The following is a 24,461-nucleotide window of genomic DNA, read 5'->3' as shown; positions in this document are numbered from 1 at the left end:
TTTCTGCGATGTCATATGTTGTCCTGTTACGGACCTTGTATGTAGAGATCTTGGAGCTGCTGGGTGGGGATATCTATTTTTGAAATGCACTTTGGGGTAATGGAAAGAAAATGGGTTTTGGAGCCAAATAGGTTTGAGTTTGCATCCTGGTGCTGCCATTTATCAGCTGTGTGACTAGTATCAAGCAAGTTATTTAACGTCTGAGGGTCTAAGTTCACCTACCTGCCACGTTGAGAGAGTAATATCTAAGTAGTACCTGGTAATTAGGATGACTTCACATAGATACCTCATAATGTAGGCCTCATGGGAAAAATCTTGTCTAGTCTGAGTACTTACATTATTTTTAGTTTATCCTAATTTTTCTGAATAATTTCTTTATTTTCTCTGTCTCTCATGGGCATTATATTAAGTAACCAACAAGATATCCCTCATCCCTTTGGCTGCTTGAAGATTTAAAGCAAATTTGAGACTCCTCTGTAGTGGATTTTTAAGCCATTGGTGTATATGTTTAACCCTGTCTCAATTAATTTTGTTCCCATCTGTGGTTTTATTTAGCCTTTAATCCCACTGACCTTATTCCATCTTTGTGTACTAGTTATAAGCTCCCTCAAATATTTTCTAAGACAAGATAGCATGTAGAAGAAAGTCTAGAATGTAGCAGATGCTCCATAGATATTGATAAATGTATGAATGACTAGGTGTTAGAGAATACATTCAGAGACAAACAGATGCTTCAGAGGACAGTCAAAACAAGTTAAAGAAGCTGAAGGCCACGAGTTCATGCCTCCAAGATATCCAAACAAAGACCTGGAGAAAGCAGTAAGAAATTGGAGCCATGAGGCTAGAAATAGAGATTTGGAAGCCATTGGTGTTGATGGTATTAAAGCTGTGGGTACATGTAGAAGACTCTAGCAGCAGAAGAAAAATGGATCTGGGGGAAAGGGATCTCAGCACTTAAAGGCCAGGTGTCTGCTTGGGACGACGCTAAGGAGTAATGGGAGATAAAAAGACAAAGAGGACTGAAAACTGTCTATTTGATAAAGTGACTTAGAGACCTCAGGGAGAGCCACCCACTTTATTATAATAACAGTGGGGGCAAAAGATAAGGGTTGGGGAGCAAATGATAATTTCATAAAAACTACAGCAAACATTTACCAGGCATTTGCTAGATGCCAGACCCGGTGCCAGGTGCTTAATATGGATTCACATGTAGTAACAGTGTTATGAGGGAACGTTATCCCTTCCCCCTCTTTTACAGAGAGGAAAATTGAGGCATAATGAAGTTAATCACCCAGAGTCCCACAGCTGGCTAGTGTGGATTCAAGCCAGGACAGTTGGATGCCAGACTGAAAATACTAGCTGGGAAAACAGCCACATTTAGACATCTCTGTAAGAAATTTGGTTGGGAGGAAAAGAAAGGGAAATGGAGGCAGTGGCTAGAGGAGGAAGAAGAATAGTTGATAGTGGATGGAGTTTCCTGTTGCTTGGTCAGTTGGTTGAAGATGAGAGAGATTTGCTTGGGCAGCTCTAATTGGTGGGAAGGTTCGGGTAGTGGAGTGATAGGTTGACAATACTAGAGAGAAGAAAGAGAATTGCTATGCTAAGTTTCCAGAGAAGGCAGGAGGAATTTCTTCTAGAAAGAAGTGGGGATATAGTCGTCCTGTTGCACTACAAAAAAGGCGATGAGTGCAGACCTGGGGAGGAGGGTATGCTCGGAAGTGGGAAGTGGAGGGAGCTCCCTTTAGGTGGCTTCTGTTTTCTGTGTGAAGTAGATGAGATGATCACCTGAGAGCATGGTAGAGAAGTAGGGGAGTTGGAAGTCTGAGAAGAGTGGCAAAGGTTTAAGTAGAGAATGGGGGGGAGCAGGAGGTCTAGAGAAACCTTGGAGGGTTGTTGAATGATATTGACAGTCTTGCTGAGGGGTTGTCATGAGTTTATCATTAATCTGCCCTGTTGTGTGATTGTCCCCTGCCATGAACAGCCTTCTGGTTGCAAAGCATGGGAAGGGTCTGTTCAGTTGCTGTCTTGTTCATCGTAGTGAATGGTAGTACCAGCCATCCAGTTCTGCGAGCCCGTGATGCTTCTGTCCTGACTGTCTCGCTCGATTGGCTCAGTTGCCATCTGCTGGCAGTTCTGTGTTCCACATGTCATCCACGCACTCTCTCCATCTTAAATGCTACTATGTTTGGGTTCCTGGAACCTCCCACCTGGACTGTGTGACAGGCTTCTTTCTAAATTTCTCACTGAATAGAAACTTGCGTTCTTCAACCCATTCTGTACATGCCCACCAACATGCGCTTTTTATAATAAAAATCTAATCCCGTGACTCCCTAGCATCAACCTTCCCAACTTTTCCCAGTGCTCTTGGGGCACAAAACAGAAGCCCCCCACCCCCCACACCATGACCTCCCCTTCTGGCACCATTCTCCCGTCTGATCTCTGTCTTCCAGTTCACTGCCTTTCTTTTAATCTTCTGCACCTGACCCCCTCACCACACGGCTGGCTTTTCTGGTCTTATTGTCTTGCCTCCAGTGTCGAGTCTATGTTGCAGGCGGAAGAAGGACAAGAACGAAGGGCAAAGGTGTGTGTGTGTTAACTGAAGCTGCTTCCATTTTGGGGTGTTCCCTCAGACACCTCACCCAGTCACTTCTGTGTATATCTCATTGTAAAGCCAGAAGTATATCACATGAATACCACCATCTGTAAGGGGAGCTAGAAAAGATAAGTTTTTCCCTGGTCGCACTGCAGCCTCCAACAACATCAGAGTTGTGTTATTAAGAAAGAAGGGGAGGGTGTGTGCTAAGTAGGCAACTTAGTCTCTCTGCCATAGATGCGGAGGTGGTTTTCAGGTGAAGAGCTGAGGAAAGTGTATTGCTGATGGAAGTTAAAGCCTAAGTAAAGGCTCAGAGCTGATTGATATGGTGTGTGCAGGCAAGGAGTTGCTGGAACATTGAGTTTGGGGCAGGAAGAAGACATGAAGCTGGAGAAGCAGGCAGGGACCAAATTATAATGGCCTTTCTGTGCCATGATGCGTTGCTTAAACTTGATCCTGTGTGTCCATGTTCTGTAAATGGGGTTTCATGACCCAAGTGATGTCAAGCAAGATGATCTAATGGAAAGAAATTTAGAATTTCTATTTACCTCTATTTATTTCATTCTTTTTATTTTTATGTATGTTTCACGATACACATGTATACCTTATAAGTCCACTAGCACATGCATATATATAATTGATAAGTAATATGTACATTGGGAATCCATGCTGAAGACTTTTTAGTGTCACGCACACTTAAAACGTTTAGAAACCATTGCATGAGGCATCAGGGAACTGTTGAATTCTAAACAAGGAAATGACATGGTCCATTGTGCCATTCTTTTTCCTTTAGAATATAAAGTTGTTTAATTTTTAAAAAAATAATTTCAGAGTGTTAGTATTTGGAAAGGGACATAGCAAACATGTACTTTGTTTTAGAAGGAAGATAACTAAAGGTCAAGAAGGTGAAATAATTAAGGACGATCTCTGAATCAGTTTGTGGCAGAGCTGGGGCTCAAACCCAGGTCCCATCTCCTCAAGGTCCTTTGTGTGTTTTCCCGGCAGGATTCTTTTCTCTTCCTGATGCTCATCCTCTTTCTCTGCAATTACTTTTCTTGCCTTATCAGAACCATGGACATGTGAGCACCAAGAAGGGAGTAAGGGTGTATATTTTTAATAAACATAAATGCCAACAAAATAGAGTGGTGTGGAAATGAATTACCCGCTTCGCTCAGGGTTCTACGAACCTAAAGTCTCGGGACACAGATTCCCACAGGTTCTCTTTCCATGATGCTCAAATCATCCACAGCCCAGCTCATGGGAAAGCCCTTTGGCATTGTCCTTGCCATGCTAAGAGTCGAAAGTAAGAGACTGAACTGAACAGGTTTCTGACTTGCGAAGAGAGAGGCTGTCCACGGGGTGCATTGCTCCCTTTAGTGCAGCTCTGTGCATAGGAAGAAACGGGCATTCCCATGGGAACGTGTCTGTGTTTGGATATATTTCACAGAGAGTATCTTGTAAAAACCGATAGGGAAAAACGTCTGATTTATAGAATCCTATTTCCTGATGCTGGGAATGCTAGTTCAAGTCTCTGTTAACTACTTCTTGGCCAGTGTAACTGATTTATTTCCACCATGCCGCCCCCAGCCCAGCTCTGCAAGTATGGGAAGAGCAGAGATCTCTGATAACCAGGTGGTAACCCAAGAGCCGGACTCTCCTGGGTATACTAAACTCTTCAGGCAAGTCAGTTTATAGGGGTACAGACCAAGGGCTAGATGACTCCAGATGAATGTGTTTGTCAAGTTGATGATCATGTTTACCAAGATCCTTTTATCACCAGCTGAGTCCTCTTTTAATGGCTTGGGTCACCCTGGAATTATTTCAAAAACAGCCTGATGTTAGAGCCTCTTGTGGGCTTGCCAGACACAAATCTAAAGTGAAGTCTGTAGTCTTTCTGGTAGCAGACTCCAACCTCGAGCCCACTTGTATGAATCCTGAACAAATGTTTTCATATTTGAGAAAGTTCTTGCCCCTGCAAAAATTACCATTTATTTAAAAGAGAGAGCTTTGGTTTTATTTATTTATATATATATATAGTTTTTGGATATAAGAATCTTGACCAATAAAAAAAAAAGAATCTTGACTACATTTTCCAAAAAAGGAAATTATATAAAGGGAAAATTATATATATATAATATCATATATAATTAATTACATATATAATTAATATTATATATAATTTTCCACTTATATTGTAATATATAATATTATATTTTATGTACATTATATATATATGCATAGTACATGTATACACATATATACACACATACATAGTTATAAGACCTGGTAACAGAGTATTAATTTATTTGACAGTCCTACATTGTCTGTGAGATTTAGTTTGGATATTGAAATATTGTTATTTCTAGAACATTCTGATGGCTTATGGGCCCAACAAGAAAGAATCTAGTATATACCATGTAATTTTATGGTTGTTTTTGAATAAGTATATATATGACTAGAGTTCCTGATTTTTATTACTTAGAATACAGGCTGTTGCTGTAATAAAGTCTCAAATTCCAGGGCTCAAACAAGAAAGGATTTTATTTCTCCTGGTCCAGGGCTGGTAGTGTACCTGAATGGATTCAAGGATACAGGCTTTTTCACTGGTGTTCTGCCCTCCATAGGGTTTGGTCCAGGTGACTGAAGGGAAAACCATTCCAGTCCTCAGGAAGGAAATAAGAAGAGGAACCTATGTTCCTTCCCTCTAAGGTCAGGAAAAAATGATTATACGTATCACTCTTGCTGTCATCCCATTGACCAGAACCTAGTCACAAGGTCAGAACTAGCTGTAGGAGAGCCTGGGAAATGCATTCTTTAGTTGGTGGCCATATACACAGCTGAAATAACATATACCATAGGAGGAAGAGAGAATGTATATTGGGGGGCCAACTCTCAGTCTCCGCCATAGTGATTAAGTTGAATGTGAGTTTTCCAACATCTTTGGATCTCAAATCCTGTGACGCTATCCCTCAGTCTAAATCCATGGACCTAAAGCATGATGGAACAGGGTGGTATAAGAACTAAGCTTTGTTGAATATCTGCCATGGTCCATGTCCTTTATATATAGTGTCATTTAATTACTATTACCACCATGAGTAAGTAGTAGTCTTCCCATTTTACAGGAGGAAACTGAAGCTCAGAGAGGTAAAATAATGGCACAAAGCCAAGAAGTGGTAAATTTGGTACCTTTTCATTGTCCAGTTATTACAAAGGGTGATTCTGAAAAAACTGATTTTCCCTTCCTGGGCTTCCATTACTCTTTTGTGAACTGAGGGCAATGAACTATATCAGCTACTCTCAAAGTGGAACACATATCAGAACACCTGGAGAGATTCTTGAGATGCTGAGTTTCTGATAGAGAAGATGTGGAGTGGGGCTGGTGCCCTGGCATTTCCAGCAAGTTCCCAGGTGATGGTCCCCAGCCATACTTTGAGACCCATTGGAGTAGATGGTCTCTCAGATTTCTTCCAGCCGTTACATACTGGAAGGTCAGCAACCTGGCTAGCTTCATTAGTCCTGTATTGGTTGGTGATCAGAAACACTACTACTCCCCAACTGCTTTGGCCAAGTTTAATGGTTCTCCAGGAAAACTGTCAACCTGAATGGAGGAAAATGCTGTTGAAAATCACTTCTTCATGTATTCATTTACTCATTTGTTCAACAGATATTTATTGCATATTCCATGTGCCAGGCATTGTGCTAGATGCTGGAGAGACAGCATGACTAAGACATACCTAGGCCCCTGCCTGGGATGTGTAATAGAGACTATGGAGAAAACAGATTATTAATTTATTATTATTACTGAAAAATAGACTACGAAGAAACAGATTATTTTTTATTATTTGAGAATGAAATCCATGGACCTATAAGAATAAAATATTCTGCTCTGGAATTTGTGATTATAACTAAACTTTACCTAAAGAGGCTTATTTTCTACTGTGGTCTTAAGTCATAAATTGCCTATTTTTCTGTATCTAGTTTGACTTTTGTTCTTTGCTTTTTGAGATATTTCTATTGTGCCAGCTCAGTAAGTGGCATTTTCATTTAATTTTTGCCAACCCAAACCTTGCCTTCCTGTCCTAGATGAAACCTTGGCTTTGTTCAAAATTTGCATTTTCATTTTTAGCAGATAGTGACAGTTTAAATCAACAGCAAGAACAGAAACCCTTGTCTAAAGCAATTTCCTCACTATTATTCCTCACCTCAATGAAATTAGAAGTCCTAGGGAGATGAATTCAAATAATCCTCTCCACCCTCACCTGCACCTCCAGCAATTTGCCTTCTTTTTTTTTTTTAAAGAATAAAAGATGAAGGATAAAGGGCTCTTGAAGGGAGGATATCTAGTCTAAAAAGAGAGGAAAAGGAAATCGTGTACTGATAATGGTGATCATTTGCTGAGTGTGTATTATGTGCCGGGGACCACTGCCAAGCATTTTATGCGAATTATCAGGTAAACTTCCCAACAGAACCATAAGGTGCAGGTACTATTATTATTTTCCTTTACAGATAGGGAAATCAAGGCTCACAGAGGTTAGATAACTGGCACCAAATCTCATACTTATTTGATGGAGGAGCAGGGATTCAAAACTAGGCCTGTCTGACTTTAGAAGCTCATGCTTTTTAGTTAGTCAATTAAACCTCCAGTCATTTCCATGCATTTTTCATAGAGATGGTGCTGAATCATTTGGCTTACTGGTTTTCTGAGTCATCTCAGTGAACAGGGCCAGATCCAGTGTATCTTCTGCACTCTGTCTTGTATCCTCTGTATTCCTGCCCTTTTTTCCTGTGCAGTCCACTTACTCCATCTTTCTTTCCATTGCCCTTAAAGGAACAGCTTCTTATGGCCTGTTTCTGTGATGCAGGAGAAGTCTGGTAAGCTTGCCAGGGAGTAAAAGTGCATTTGTTTGGGACTATAATGTTTATTTGAAAGGGAAGTTCAATCACAGATGTGACTTTTTTATGAGCCTCATTCTATATCCTTGTGATTGGAAAAATACATCAGTAAGTAATGCTTCCATGAAGAGTCACTATCATGTCCATTATTTTAAAAGATTGGCCGATAAAAGCACTCCAATTATTGATAATCCATAATTAATATGAAGTAAATAATAAGCATTTTAAAGTAAAATTCATCATGATAATAATGAGAAATGAGGGTTTTTTTTGAAAGTCAAAGATTTAGAAAAGGTAGGTTATCTATCACTAAGGAATGTGTAATCACATAATCTGGGGTTCAGTTTTTCTCTTTTTATTGTTGAGAACATTCTGCTCTTCAGAAGAAAGAGTTTGTGGTTTTATTTTTTAAGCTCATTAGGATGATTCAAAAAGTCTTGGCTAGCAAACACCTTTTAAAAAAATCAATTTTTCAATAATTTAGAGTGAATCAGACCCATATAGTTACATTTCCCTTAAGGGGAATGTGCTTTCAAAATAATTAAAGTAGAGATAGCATTATAGATCTTGAGAAAGTGGGCTCAGAAAATGTCTTTTGATTTGTTATGAACCCCAAAACTTTGGTAAAATGGGACAGGACTGGAATGAACTTTCCAATTTCATCACTAGCTAGTGGTACATGACCAGTAGTACAAAAAGTGCTAAATGCCCACCTAATATTTATACTCTTATCCTTTTTATTAACAAGACTCAGACTTTTAGCTGTACATAGGGCTCTTAAAGACCACATTTCCCAGCCTCCTTTGCAGCTACATAGGTTCGTCTTAAGTTTTGGCCACTGAGATGTAAGCGGAAATATTCCGAGAGGTCCCCTTTAAAGAGAGGGTGGGCGGAGTGTGGATATGTTTTTCCTTCCTGCAAGCCTGAATCAGGGAGGTTGGCTGGAGTTCTTGCAGCCATTTTAGATAAGGAAGACAAAGGCCATACTCTAGGGATGGCTGAACAGTGAGTTTTAATGATGCTACCATACCAGCCTTGGATTTGCCATCTCTGGACTTCTTTACATGAGAGAGAAATTTCTTTTTTTCTTATGTCACTTTTTTGTGGATTTGTAGCTACATTTAATCAAAGCTAAGAAAAACAGTGACTCATCAGATTTGGGGAAAGAGCAAATGCATTAATATAATAAGTTTAGCTACCATTATTGAGTACCTTCTATATGCCAGGAACTGTTGTGAGAGCTTTATTTCTAATAACTCACATAACTCACTCCACGGTCTTCTAAGAGACTGTTATCCCCATTTTAAAGATGATGAAACAGAGGCATAGAGAGGTTAAATAATTTGCCCAAGGGCACACAGCCAAGATGAGTTGAAGCCAGTTAGTCAGCTCTAGAACTTTCTCTGAATCACTGTGGAAGAATGACTTGACAATATTTAAAAAACAAGCAGGGCACCTGGGTGGCTCAGTCTGTTAAGTGTCTGCCTTCCTGGGATGGAGCCCGGCATTGGACTCCATGCTCAGCTGGGCGTCTGCTTCTCCCTCTCCCTCTGCTCCTCCCCCCGCCCCTGCTCGCTCTCTCAAATAAATAAAATCTTAAAAAAAAAAAAAAAACAAAACAGAAGCTGTACTCAGACTCTAGCTTTTCTGCATAGAACAGAATTATCCCCTGGATTTGACTTTGTCAGTGATTATGTGAGTGACCTCCGACAGGCACATCATTTAACTGCCCCGTGCCTCAGACTCTTCACCAGTAAGAGGCATATGACAGTCCCTCACCATGCCTGTGAGGCATCCGCTCTGAGCCTGGCACTGTGCCAGGTACACAGGTGTGTTAGTGGCCGCTCTGCTCTAACCCACTAACCTGTGGGTTAGTGACCCACAGGTGGGTCAAGGAGACAAGGCCTGAAACACTTGAGAAAAAGCAAGGAACAAGGGAAATGCATTTGCTTCCCGAATCCTGTGTACAGATGAATTTGTGTGTCCTGTCTGTGCAAACCACAGACCGTCTGCACTTCCTTTTATAACCCTCATTACATTTGAATTTTTCATGGATTGTTTGTAGTTATGGGTTTAGTGTTCCCACTAGAGTATACGTCCCATGAGGGCAGGGCCATGCGCCCTCATGAGCTGCCATGGCCCCAGCAGAAACCTGCCTGGGCTGGTACTGCTCTCATGCTACAGAAACCCTCGAAGCTAATAATTATCCAAAGATACTTGATATATCTAAGGGCCTACGGAGCTTTGGACCACCTCGGCTCATTATCACCTCTAAATGGTCTTCTCTCCATTCCCACTGCCAGTCCCATGCCCCAAGGCTCCTCCCCAGCTCGACTTCCACTGAGGCCCGTTCACAAGTGAACATCACGGAAACGTGATCTTGAACACATGTCAGTGTCGGCCACTACTGATGTGTGTTACGATGGAAATAAGATGCCGGCTGAGATGGGGGGAAGACTTTTGGGTTGAGACCTCATCATGGAGATGGTTTCGGTAATGTGAACATGTGGGCAGGAGTGTTCCTGGCAAACGACAAAACAAAACAAGAGCATGTGCAAAGTCCCAGGGAGAAAAAGAAGCTTGTCATGTTTGAGGAAGTAAAAAAAGGCCAATTTAGTAGAATGCAGTCCAAAAGGGGAATGGCAAGAGATGGGGTAAGAGATTCCAAAAATGTGGAGCCTTGTGAGCCTTGGAGGAAGGCATCCGAAGTTTTCCTCAGGGTAATAACAGAAAGCCACTGGAGGGTTTTGAAGAGGGAAATGTGATGTTAGCTTTTTAACATGCAGTTGGCTTTCAGCAAGTATCTACCATATAGCAGGTGCTTATGTAGATACCAGAAATGCTCTGTTGAACAGAACTGTGGCCCACAAGGAAATTACAGTCTGGGAAGGAGGAAAGCAGATGGTGTCAGTAAAAGATAGCAGTAGAGCCTGTCCTGTGCACTCTGGAACTACAGATGGTTTTTAGGGAAAAAAATTCCCCATGATCAAATCATATTGGGGCTTCATATTTCATACTTCCTTAGAGATTCTCAGTGCGCACTAGCATATTAAAGTGTCTGAGAATCATTGCGGTATAGAAACCTGTCTCGGTGCAGCTTGGCATTTCCTGAACTTACTTGCATCAAGATCTGCTTTCAAATAACAGCAGCTTTTTGAACCCGTTGTGTGTGAACCACGCTCTGGTAAACACTGCATTAAGGAAACGTGGCAGTTAACTTAGATGCTAGGTGTGACAGCTCCTGAGAGGGGATCTAGCTCAGTTCAGGTGTGGAAGGGGCAGGGACTCAGGGTGGCCTTCCTAGAGAAGGTCATCTCTGAGTTGCTTTCTGAGGAGTGAGTAGAGGTTAGGCATGTGAAGAAGCAGGGAAGGATGTTCAATGGAGAAGGCACAGCTGGAGCAGACATGGAGACCCAAAAGAAAGCACATGATCATCCTAGGAAGATAGATTTACAGATTCCAAGAGGAAGAGGAAAAGTTTGTTACTTTCACACCTTAGGGGAATAGTTGTTTTAAAATGGAGACGGAGTAGAATGCAATCTTCCTCATCTGGATTTTAGTCTGAATGCCAATTTCGGCCGTCCCCTGTTGCCACTGTCTGCGCTTCGCCAGTCCCCTTTCTGCACCTTTCTCCTCCTATGGTTTGCACACGCGGTGCAGCTCAGTCTTGGGAAGGCCAGGCAGCAAGCCCCTCGCTGTGCACCTTTGTCCTGTGTGTCAGATGGCTCAGCCTTCCCGGAAGTGTGGGTTTCCTGTTCATACCTCCAGCTCCATCGGCACCGAGCTGTTTCTGTCTTCACGTTGTTTCTGAATACTCTCACACTGCACCCCGTTTTCCCTTCCACATCCTTCCAGGTTCATTTTTTATTTGTGCAAGGCAGCATAATTAGAGGATGTCACATTTCCCTGCGAGAGAGAGTCTCACGCCTTGCGGGACCCCAAGCGAACTGGAAAGGTTCGCAGATGCCAAAGGGTCTCCCTCCTGTGCAGCCAACCCCTTCCGTTTGATATAATAGAGGTTCTTTTACATGGGTTATTTTTGCTTCATTCTTATCAGGTGATTAATAAAAATTGCCCCCACTTAACTTACTGTCTATTGCGTACCAGACACGATAATAAGGATTTTGCGTTAATCGTTTTTATTTTCACACTCTGAAGTATGTGTTTATGAACTCTGTTTTCCAAAGGAGGAGAAGGCCGGAGAGTAACTTGCCCAAGGTCATTCAGCTCGTTACAGAAGAAGCCATCACTTAAACCTCGGGGGCAGTTGTAAAGGTCGCGCATTAGTACATAATGCCCTTAAATGGTTTAATTGTAAAAGCATTTCTTTTGGGAGGAGTCTGTGCTTCCATCTCCTTGGGCATCAGGATCACCAGGGAGTTTTTTTAAAAAATAAGGATTCTAGAGTCTTCCTTCATAACCATTGACCAGAAGTCGGGGATGGGGACCCAGTGATAATGCAAGGGTTCTCATCAACACTGCCTGAGGGGTGACTGCCGGCCCCCCTCCCCCAGCCCCGCTGAGTTTCTGCCTCAGTGGGTCTAGGGTGGAGCCTGCACCTGCGCTTTCGCTACAAGCTCCCAGGAGCTGTTCACACTGCCTGTTGGGGAACCCACTTTGATAAGCTGGCCTAATGCAGCAGGTGAGAAATGAGGGAACAGGACGGGGATAAGAACTGGAGAGTTGGCGGCAGGAACGCTCATGCCTTTTTCATTCTTCCTTTTCTTTTTGAAGCCCTTGAGGTTTTATTTGGTTTTGACCAAACATTTAAGTTAAGAACTAGGAAGGGCGATACCCTAGAGTAGGATTTGGAGCCAGGCAGCTGGGATCAATTCCCAACTGCAGTGCTTAGCAAGGCTCCGTGCTTCAGTTTCCTCTGTTGAGAAACGGAGATGCCAATAGCTGCCCCCCAGGCATCGAATCAGTGATGGTTCCGTCCTCATCTCTTCCCTTCCCCCATTCACCTCGGGGTAAGAATAGTGAAAACCCAGAGGCTCCACTTTGCTGTCTTTAGTTCAGGAGGTTATTCGTGCTATGGAAGCTAGCTGTGCTCTGCATTCATTTTGTGAATTATTTAGGCCTGGTGGAGCTGGTTTCTCTTCGGCCTCTTTTGCATGCTCCTGCAATTGTTCCCAAGAGGAACTGCAAGGCGCGGGGAAGACAGTGGAATCCTGGAGCCTCTGCTGGATAGTTCGCTGGGTCGTGGCCTGGGTCACTGGCTCTAGGCCCGGGGGAAAGCAGTACCAGCCTTGCATTGCAGAGGGAGGCTGCAGGTTATCAAGCAGAACCGTAGCGAGGGAATTTGCAAGTGCTGCATTTAGGATAGGGTAGTTTTCCCAGAAGGAGTGGGTAGAACTAAGAGCTTTTACCTGGGCCTTGCAAGGGGAGTGTTTTCACTCATTTGGCTGACAGAGAAGAAGTGGGCTTTCTAATCAGAGCAACTGCCATCTTAAGTCCAATCCTGATGTTTCCTGGAAGGTGGGATTTAGACAAGTTACAAGTCCATCTTGTGTTTGGATGTCTTTATCTGCAGGGTGGGGGTGGCCGCCCTTCCCTCACAGGATTTATGAGTTTCAGTGAGGTAAGAGCTGTAAAGTAGGGTGTCACACCTTGCGTGGATCACAGCTAGCACTTAGTACAAAATAGCCCCCTTCCCTTGTATCATGATGTCCTCTATATAACTTCCTTTATATGGGGGGGAAAGAGAAAGTAACATATTTATGGGAAATCAGTTAAGGGCTGTGCAGTGTGCTGGGCTCTCTCACGTCCATCATGTCATTCATTTTTCTAGCATTTCTTCTCTGTACTATTCTTCCCATCTTAGACAAGGAGAAATAGAGCAGTGACATAACCCAAAGTTTTAGGGCTGGTAAATGTTGGAGTGGATTTGAACCTGAGCGTCCCGAAATTCAACACTTAGTCTAGTTCTATTCTATCTCACACAGCAGGGAAACTGGGAGAGCATCCATCAAAGGAAGGAGATTCAGGTTGTTTCAGATTTGATTTTTCAAGCTAGAGAAAATCGTTCATACTTTGCCTTGTTTTTCCAGTTCCTCGAGGATGTGAGCTACCGGGTTGGAGGATATCAGGCACCTGTTTATTTATGGCTTCCCCTGTTAAGTGAAGGGTAACAGAAGTGCCATTCCTAAGTTCCTCAAAAAGCCATGATGCCATATGGCAAGCATGCATGTTCAATGATGTTCTTTACAGTATTATTTATAGTAAGAATAATTAAATGACAGTGTTGGGTTTTCCCTAAGTCCTGTGCTCCTAGAAAATCGTGAAGGTTAATAAATGCCGCCACGCCTGGTGCTCCAGAGATGGCCTACAGCAATTACTCTTCCCCATTTGACTTTGAGAAGACTCCTGAATACCTCCCTTGTTTACTTGGGACAAGACCAGACACAGACTCTCCAAATTCCCTTTCTCTGTCTTATGAATGATTAGCTGACCTGCGTGTCCTCACTGATCAATTGGAACAAAATGCTCATTAACCAAACATTGGTTAGGATTCTGCCCTTCCGCCGGGGCCCTAAACTTTGCCCCATCCTCACCCTGGGCCAGGATACAGCCCTCCTTAAGAGTCCTACACTAGTCAGGGCTCTCCAGAGAAACAGCCCGTGTGTGTGTGTGCGCGCACACTTGTGTGTTCACACATGTATTGTGTGCACATGTACTGTACAGTGAATTCACTCGTAAGAGTGTGGAGGCTGGCAAGCCTCAAGATCTCTAGGGTGAGTTGGTAAGCTAGAGACCCAGAAAGAGCTGATGTTTCAGTGCAAGTCACAAAGCAGGATAAAACCCATATACCAAACTGAAGATTGTCAGGCACAGGGTGCCTGGGTGGTGCAGTTGGTTAAGCGTCCAGCTCTTGGTTTCAGCTCAGTCATGATCTCAGGGTTGTAACAGTGAGCCTGGCATCAGGCTCCCCATGGAGTCTGCGTGGGATTCTGTCTCCCTCTCCCTCTGCCCCTACCCCCCCTGCCATGCACGCTTTCACTCTCTCTCTCTTTCAAATAAATCAATAAATCTTAAAAAAAGAAGAAGAAGAAGACTGTCAGGCAGAAAGGATTTTCTCTTACTGAGGAGACCCAGACTAGGGAAAGGTGTCAACCTTTTTGTCCTACTCAGACCTTCAACTGATTAGATGAGACCCACCCACATTACAGAGAGCAATCTGCTTTACGCAGTCTATTGATTTAAGTGTTAATCTCATCTAAAACACCCTTGCAGAAACATTCAGAATAATGTTTGACAAAATATTTGGGACAGAATTGTAGCTTACAGATCCAAACTTTTAGACAAGGTGATACATAAAATGAACTATCACAGGTCTCTCCCTCAAAATATACTTACCTCAGAGTAAAACACTCTCTGATCTACTTTCAAGTCACACCACTCTTTTACCCCATTTCCCTACATTCTTTCTCGCCTTGTTTATTCCACTGTGTAAAAGAAAGACCCATTTTGTCTAACTCCTGAGACAGTTGCAGATCTTGTGGTCACAGCATTCTCCATATTACAATAATTCCCCTCCCCAGCTGCAAAACCCCTTTACCTCCTTATGGTAATCCTTACTAAGCCTTTTCTTACTAAGTCTGGATGTGTTTTTAATTTGACAAACATACTAAGTGTCTAGTACTAAGGGATTGGTTAAATAATATGGTACATTCAAATTACAGAATATGATACATTTTCAAGAAGAATGTACTATACTCATTGGTGAGTAAAGATGTCTATGACATACTATTGAGTTCAAAAGGCAGAATATAAAATTGCATACTTATATCATCCCTTTTATTTACAATTAAATATGTGTGTATCTTCATATTTTGCAATGGTGGTCTCTAATACTTTCTAACATTTCAGTTGTAGTTATCTCTGGGAGGAGGAAAATTAAGGGGAGGGTCTTTTCTCTTGTCTTTTTGTACTATTTGAATTGTCTGTAATGAAGTTGTATTGTCTTTGTAAACTGAAGGAAAACCACATTAAGTAATAGCTTCATGATCTCTATTTTTGTTTTTAAAAAAAAATCAATTCTGATCATACAGACGAGGGCCCAGTGGACTGGCCTCTTGGATGCCCCTCTCTGTGGATGTCCACCCTTGATCACCTTCCAGATCTGTACCATCCCAAAGTCTTTCCCTGGAGACAGTGCCAAAGGGTAGAGTCCTGCACAGTTTATCTGTCTCTCCTCTCAGCTCCATGCACTGAAACCTGTTGGAGCTTGGATCTCCCTCCCTCTGCCCTCAGTGCTCCCTCTGGAAGCGGCCCCTGTGGCCACTGTGAAGGGATTTGATGGCTGGGGACACTTCTGGGCTTTGGGCCAGCCTTCCTTTTCCATTTTGCCTAAGGTCCTTCATTCTCATGGGTCTTGTGTCCAAAGAATGAAAAACTTAAAAACTGGAGAAATCAGATTCTATTTCATTGACGAAGCTTGAAGCTTCCATCTTGTTAACACTGGAGCGTTTTCCCCACAGTCTGCATGAGCCTCCTGCATTGCATAACATACACACTGGATGACATAGTTGGAGATTTAAATGACATTAAGTGAGAGCATCAGTTTTGGAATCTTCCCCTGCTGAATTCCCATGGCAGTGTGGGTGAGGGCTTCAGGGATTTTACTCTAACATTTTGGCTAAATGCCAGCCTGGCAAATTCTACTCCTTTCCTTGGATGCTGCGGTGCCAGCCGTCCTCCTTCACCCAGGGTGAGGTCATTGTCTCTGTGATTGAATAGTGGACACTTTCCGCTTCTTCAGCTCCTGCATTACAGGAAAGCGTAAGAGGAGGGGCTTAGTATTACAGCTCCAGACTCCCATTCCTCTCCTCTTTCATGTTTCCAGATTGGCAGTCTCTACTGTAGGTTAAGTTTTAGATTCAAACCTCTGTTCCTCAGCCCCTTATATCTTGATGTCCCTCAAGTGTCAGCACTAGGGCTCATCGCTCTTGAACATTCCCTTCTCTCCTTGAACTAGATCAGATTTATAGGCTAGGGTTCTGTGAAAGATTCCTTTTGGGAAAAAAAAAAAAATCTGGTCCTTGGAAGAAAGTTTAAAACCGATTGCCGCATTTCATTTCTTCATATATTTGAGATGTTTCTGGGCTTTAGTGATAAAAGAATCTAACATCTTGGGATAAACACAATAGCAACAACAAACTTAGCCCTTTGTCTTTCTATGCTGTGTTTATTGTAGCCTGGCTACTGAACCACAAGGGCTATTAAACTAGAAGTGAGGTCCCATGGCAGCCTCTCCTCGCCTGGTTGAGTTCTCAATGCAGTGCTGTCTTCTTTGTGTAAGTTCATATCTACGCATTTATTTCCCCTTGAAGGATCTCATGCACAAAGACCCTGGTCTTTTGAATATTGTCTCTGTACTGTTGAGTTTTACCTACTAAACCAGACTGAAGGGATACACTGTCGTCTGCTTTCCATATTCTGTCTGGCAAATGGTTGGTTGTCAGGACAACGGCATAGAAGGTGGAGGGTCATTGATAACCACATGAATTCTTTAAACAAATATGATGAGAGCAAATCCCAGTCTGTCCTTGAAAGCAGTACAAGAAGAGGAAAGGTTTCAGACAGGTCCTTCCTTTTTATAAATTTGATACTCCCTTTAAAAATGATCTGCAGTTGAAGTTGCTTATACTTTTATTAAAAATCCTGAATAAGGGCATCGCCTTTGTTGGACAGTATGTTGCCATTCAGCATATGAAGTGTGACTTTTCCAGCTGCCCTTTGGAGCACCTGCCAGTCAGTGTCTTGCCAACTCCCAGAGGACAGCATGGTGGCTCTCTGTTGTCTCTCAGTGACAGGCACATAGAATGAGTGCCTGATGCATATCACAGGAATGAACAAATGGTCTCAAATCTTCATGGTGTCCCTTATAGATGGGTTTAATGATTTATAACTGCAAAACAAACTGAGCTCAGAGAGTTTAAGTAACGTTTTCCAAGGCCCTTAAAAGCTTGGGGGTGGGGGGGTGTGCACAGAATTAGAACCCAATTCATCCTGACTCCTAAGACCGCACTCTTTTCATTACAGCACACTGCCTTGCTATAAAACATACAAAAAGGAACAAACATTTTAAAAGACAGAACGTTTCTAAGATGAAATATATGCTTTTTAAAGCAAGAGTGGAAAACCTTTTTCAAAGGTAGAATCGTGGAAAAAAAAGAAATAATATGTAATTTAGTATTCATTGAGAATAAGCAATTAATTCTGCCCTCCAGGGGTGAATTTATGTCTAGCTTATTTGCACATGAAAGTACAAGATTGGCTTCATTTATATGAAAGTAAGACATCTGGTTGGGAAGTGAAAAATTTGGTCAATTACCTGAATCATGTTTGGTCTACATGACAAAAAAGCCCCAGATGTCTTCAAATCACCAGATGTTTGGCTTGTGTGGTGAACACCGGACCTACTGACTTTTTCCACATGAGAGCTTGTGGTTCAGTATCCTGTAGATTCACCCCTTGTTAGGAGGTTGTTAGCATTCTGTAAACTAGTAGTTTGCAAACAGTAGTCTAGACTAGAGACCCGACACTGGCCCCTGACAAAGGGGTATGTGATAAGATGAGAAAATTAGGTCATAGAAGCATATTGTATTTAATTTTTTTTAAATGTTCTTTATCTTGAGATCATCTCCTTCCTGTCTTTTTAGTGATAAAACATTCTGTTACATAATCCTGATTCTAATGTTTGGGGTTGTTTGTTTGTTTGTTTGTTTAAAGATTATTTATTTGAGAGAGAGAGAGCACAAGCAGAGGGGAAGGGCGGAAGGAGAGGGAGAGAGAGAATCTGAAGCAGATTCGCCACTGAGCACAGAGCCCTAAGCGGGGCTCGATCCCACCACCCTGAGATCATGACCTGAGCTGAAATTAAGAGTCAGACACTTAACTGACTGAGCCACCCAGGTGCCCCTCTAATGTTTGTTTTTAATGAATCTTTGGGATTAAAGGAAAAATAGAGGTGCCTGTGTGAGTCCCACTTTTCTTTATGTGACTTCTTTAGTAGATTCTGAAAAAATAAAACCAACCCAAACTGTGAAGGATACTGCTTTAAACCCGTTAATTTCTTCAGCACAATGATAGCTAAAATATTTTTATTTCCCAGATTTGTCTTTCCCTCAGAGTGGGGGAACTGTCTATGTCCAAACTGTTGTCCTGGGTCTTGAAAGCATTGGTCATCTTAACAGTCAAGACTTTTGCTGACAAAATAATCATTTTTCCTCATGAAACAAACATTTAGTCCTTAAAATAACTCCAAAGAAAACACCTTCTGCACTTTTCACTCTGGAGACTTGCCATGGAGATATGACTACAGGGGGACACTTTTTGTGCTGGAAAACTGAATTCCATCACTGTGAATATTTTAACAGCTTTCACAGTCTCTGTGGTTTGCTCTCATGACCCCAAAAGCATATATCTCCACATGCTGTAACATCAAGGATCTCTCCTCAAGCTTTATAAACTCAGCCCGAATGAACTGAGTAACCACTATATGCCAGGCGATATCACATAGACCAGGAATACAGAATTGTTGTAACCATTATAATATCTCCTATTAATTGAGCATTTGCCACATGACAGATAGCATCCTAAAGTGCTTTATTTGTATTACTTTGCTTGATTCTCAAATAATATAATAGCGTTATTGTAGCTGTTTTATAGGTGAAGAAACGGTAGCAAAGAAATTAAATCACTTGCCCACCATCACAAGGCTTCCCACCTTCTGACCGGAACTGCTAAACTGCATGCCTCCTGCAAATACACCTGTGACAAGAGCGATACCCTCAAGGTGGTTATAATCTAACATGGAAGAACGAGGCAAAAGGAAAAAAGTCATTATGTAGAACAGAATGATGTAATTCCAAGAAACATGCTGTGGGATTGTAGAGGAAAAAAGTGATTAATTATGATCTACCCAGGAAAGGCTTTTGGAGGTGGCCTTAGGCTAGGTGAGAGCAAAATAGGGCATTGGCAATTATCTAGAGAATTAGGTCACTGTGGGTGTCAAAGTGGATGATTTCAAGCTGAAAAGCCTGCACTGTATGCTCTGAATAGTTGAGAATCGGCAGCCTACACCGCTAGAATCCACTGGATTTTGCCAACCCTCTTGTTTGCCCTGTGACTTAGAGTCCTGGCTTGGGTGAGCTTCTTGCCCCAGCTGGGGGTGGGTACAGGCTAGTATTGCCACAGCAGGAGTGTGGAAAAGTGTGGCCCCGGGCTTCAATCTAGACTCTGCCACCACAGCAGGGTGGCCCCAGAGAAGCCACCTCCCTCCCTGGCTTTGATTTTCTGTCCTGCAAAAGGAATATGCTAAGGTTGATGGTCACAATGGGCCATTCGCAGGCCAGGGTCTCTGCTTTTGGAACCTCCCTAAGGCAGTAAAGGAAGGAGCTAGAAGATCTGAGCATGCTGCGATTTCATGGCTCTTAGGGGTTTGTTCCTGGACATGACCCCCCAGGGGAGCCTCTGCAAATGAAACCATTCCTTTTCTGTTCATGACTCAACAAACACTTGAGATCATTCTTCCTGGCTCCAGTATTAGCCCCTTCTAATCTACATGATCTAGAAGGGAGATCCTCGACTTTGGAATCTGGGAATCCTGGATTAAAAGCCTGACTGTGCCCCTCATCTGATAGGTGACTGGACAAATTAAATAACCTTTCTGTGCTTTTGTTTCTACAGCTGCAAGGCAGTGATTCTAATACCAGCCTCATAGGTCTGTTGCTTAGCATGAAAGGTGAGAGCAACTGAAAAATGCCAAAAACATGACCAGAAAGCCTGTAGGTTTTGATCAACAGGCACTATTATCATTGTGATATTTATCTTCCTAAAATACAAGTTGTCTGCACCACTCCTTGGCTCACTGACCTATATAATAGTTAGCAGTTGCCTGTCAGAACAAGTCCGAACACCTTGGCCTGCTGTCCATCCTGCCTTCCTCAGACCTACTTAGCAATGAGACCTGTGGCTTTTCACCTGTAGGTTCACCACTGTCCACTTCTTGCATCAGACTTGACTAGCCAAGGAGCATTTAAGAGCCTTTGTTCCACTAGATGGTGATGTCCACAATGTGTCGGCACCATAGCATCCGGGTGCTTAAGTGAGAGACGTGGGCCTAATGGTCCCCATTTTCTAGGCATACGCATAGGTCTTGATACCTTACATTGTCTCTGAGTTTGAGAGATGAGGATGTGTTACTGGTGGGATTATGTTAGGAAACACATTCCTCTTCTCTTTACTCTCCTAGCTGATACTCAGCATCGTGTGTGTGTGTGTGTGTGTGTAATATTTTTGTCTAAGTTATTGATCTGTGTCTATGGTCTTCTCTTTTTAAAAGAAAGCTATAAATTCAGTTGAATGGATATTACCGAGAACTGTTCTGGACACTGCTGTGTCCTAGGGGGAGGGAACCTGAATGCAGTGATAAATAAAATCATCTTTGAGTAATTCTGTGTTTAGCAGGAGAGAGAGGAAGAGAAAAGCATGGGGAGAAAACAAAACATAGTGTAAGGGTCATTTAAAATTTGATTTAAACTATGTGATATGTTTATTAAATACCACCTGTAGGTCAGAATATAAGACCAGAGATATAAAGATTTGTAAGTGACAGTCCACACCACAGAAGAGCTTACAAGATAAAATATTTACAAGATATAATTCAGAAGAGGTATTGGGTGAGAATCCTGTGTCTACTGAAAGTAAGCCCTGTGAGGGTAAGGAACTTCTCTGTCTTGTTCCTTAATGCAGTTTCTGCATCACAGCAGTGCCTGGCACAGAGTAGGGACTCAGTAAACACTTCTGTAATAAATAATGAATGATGAGGATATTATCAGAAAGTTTTACATTTAGTCAATAATGTAAGGTTTAATTCCTAGTCAAAATGAGGTCATTTTTAGGAGGCAAATGAAGGGCAGTGAAGAAATTAATGTTTCAGAAGTTGTCTTTCACCAGATGGCAGAGCATGTCAGGTTTGAGTTTTTTGTGAATTTCTCTGATTGAGTGAATAGTTCTGGATGTCTGTGACTCCTATTCAGGAATAAGAATTACCGGAATGTCTTTCAGTCTTGTATCAGTTGTGGTTCTAGAAGGCTCCCTGATCTAACCCGCCTAAACGGAGATCTCTACAGAGGAATTTAGGTGCTTGGTATGGGTCAAGCCCCTAATACTGTCCATTCTTTGAAAGTATCAATAGCCAGTCTACTGGCTGCCATATGCACATGATGCTATTATGTCTTATTTGGTGAGTGTTCATGCTTTACCTAAGTCTGGAGCTCAACCAGAGTCAGGAACAGGTCGTAACCACCTGTAAAATCACCCCAGCCCAGAGGATGCCTGCATAAAACGACAACCTTACATACACCACTGTGTATAAAGATAACTTAAGATTAACACCAGCCTCTCATTGGCAAGTACAAGAGTATACAGTCCTGTTTCTGTTCCCCCACTCCTAAACCAGATTGAAAGTAGCTTCAGTCCCAAAGCACTCAGAGAGCCTCAACTGCTGGCAAGGCCAGGTTAGAGCGCTGTCCCAGCCAGTCTGGATGGCCTGTTGACCTTGGCAAAGCTGAGCAGGGACCAGTGCCCCTATGCCAGGCACAGAGGAACCAGGGTCGCATGCCACCCGTGCCCAAACGTCTCTCTCTCTGACATTTCCAAGGACATGAACCAACTTTTTCCCTGGGTTTCATCTCCTGTTTGTGGGGATACAAAAGAACACTGAACCTTCCAGTTAATAACAATGCCCCTCCCCCATCTCCCCCTTCCTGGAGAGGATCACAGTTCTGTTGACGATTATAATGCATTTTCTGTCTCCCAGCAATCCACATAGTCATTAATTTCTGCTGCTGACGTCAGGAAAGAGGATTATGTGTGTGTCTGAAACTGTTCCCAAAGTGCTCATTAGTCATAGATAATTGAAAAACTGGTAGGGAAAGATTTGGTGTAATAGTAGCCCCTGCCTGTGAAGAGAGACTTCAACCACCAGATAATTGTAGGCTCCAGCTTTTGACCGCTCACACTGCATCTGCCCGTCTGAATAGGAATTCAGTGGACATGAGCCCACAAACCCTCAGAGTGATTACTTTTTTATACCCCAACATGAGAGTGTGTTGATAGGGACAGAAGCCAGCCAAATCAAGAAAAGAAGTGAACTGTCCTTGGACCTCTTCTGCCTTCAGGCTGACGAGCAGGGTTTGGAAAAAGTGCCCAGGATACTCCTTAACTTCATTTTGCTTTTATTTTAACTTTAAGCTAGTTTGTTTTGATCACAAAAGAAATGTGAGGTCATGGTAGAGAGGAAGCACAAATCTTAGGGAAAAGTCCTACCCTGGGTCCCAATCCCTGCTATAACAATATTCTGCATACTTTTCTAGGATTTTTCTGGAAGTAGACGTGCTTGTATTTTTGTCTACTTTAACAAAATTCACAAGTGGGATCACACTCTGAACACTATTCTGTATCTTGACGATTTACCAAATTTATCTTGAACTTCCCTCCAAGTTCATACCTTAATTCTTCCTCATTCATTTTGATGGCTGTGTAGGATGTTTCTGGATACATGTGCCCTAATTTGTTTACCCTGATTTAAGGGGGAAACACCTTTAAAAAATTTACATGAGAAATGTGTGTTCAAGGTAGAAGAGTTTTAGAAAGTATAGGTTGGTTAAAAAAAAAAAAAAATAGTAATAATTTTTCATCCAGAAACAAACAGTTTTCTTTTCTTTTTCCCCCAGGAATGTATTTTTACAAATAGTCCATCTACCCTCTTTGTTGTTCTTTTTTTTGTTTTTTTTTAAAGATTTTATTTATTTGACAGAGAGAGACACAGCGAGAGAGGAAACACAAGCAGGGAGAGTGGGAGAGGGAGAAGCAGGCTTCCCGCTGAGCAGGGAGCCCGAGGTGGGGCTCGATCCCAGAACCCTGGGATCATGACCTGAGCCGAAGGCAGACGCTTAACCATCTGAGCCACCCAGGCGCCCTTTGTTGCTGTTCTTAAAATGAAGTCATACTAGGCATAATGTTTTGCAGCCTGCATTTCAGTTGGCTTCATAGTTTTACAGATAAAAACTGTTTCCTATTCTAGCCTTTCTCCACTGTAGGTTTATCTTCTTAAAAAACAAATCTTAGTACTCAAAGCTGTTGGCTGGCAGGGCCTCATGGCCTTAGTTGGGGCTCCTTACCCTGCTGGAGGCCCACACTTCTCTGCTCCTCCCTGGTGCTCCTTTTGCCAACATACTGAATGCCTCAAACACTCTGTGCCCCTCGGGGCTCCCAGCAGTGAACCGCTTTTTGCTCTAATCGCATTCATCTGCCCTGAGCATTCTAGCTCTGAAACCAGCTATCCGCCACCTATCTTACCAGACTGGGTTCAGATGTCACCTTCATCTGGATTTCCTGCACTCTCCTGGGCCAACTCACTGTCCCTCCTCTGTGCCCTGGGAATACCACGTACATTCCACCTGCCGAGCCCTTGATGAGAGGCCGAGAGCCCTGGTTTGCCCAGACCACTGTGTGAGCCTCTTTCACTTACACCCTAGCACCTCAGTGTTGCCACCACTGTTCCTGAAATGTTTGTTAAGATGCGTGGATGAGTGGTGGAACAAAGGCTAGGAGAGACAGCCAATGCTGAGGCTGTGAGGTCTTGATTAAGTCTGGGAAAATGGATGCTGTGATTAACTTAATTTTATGGTCAAGGAAGAGCCGAAAGGAGGATTAATTCCAGAACAGTTGTCAAGGCGCACTAAAGCTTGTTTCTGACAGCTCCTGTAATCCCTCAGATGCCCCTCTGGCTGATAAACTTAAAGCATGATCTGATGGGGTGATTTCTCAGCGATTCCTGCCTTTTCTAGCACCTTCTCTTATGCCAAGCTGTTTCTGTTTGGTCTTGAAATAAACAAAGCTTCTTCCTGCTTTTGGCCCAGATAGACTATTCCTGAAAGGTGTGGTTCCAGTTCAAAGGAGGATG

General features: G+C 42.6%; 1 protein-coding gene across 15 annotated transcripts in view; it reads left to right on the top strand.

Moving 5' to 3' along the window:
• The window catches only part of FGGY (FGGY carbohydrate kinase domain containing), a 427,695-nt gene that overhangs the window by 157,611 nt on the left and 245,623 nt on the right, over window positions 1-24,461 (top strand). The gene's annotated exons all lie outside the window — the stretch shown is intronic.

This window comes from Phoca vitulina, unplaced genomic scaffold (genome assembly GCF_004348235.1).
Source record: "Phoca vitulina isolate PV1807 unplaced genomic scaffold, GSC_HSeal_1.0 scaffold2, whole genome shotgun sequence".
NCBI classification, from domain to species: domain Eukaryota; kingdom Metazoa; phylum Chordata; class Mammalia; order Carnivora; family Phocidae; genus Phoca; species Phoca vitulina.
This window is presented reverse-complemented; position numbering and strand designations above follow the sequence as displayed.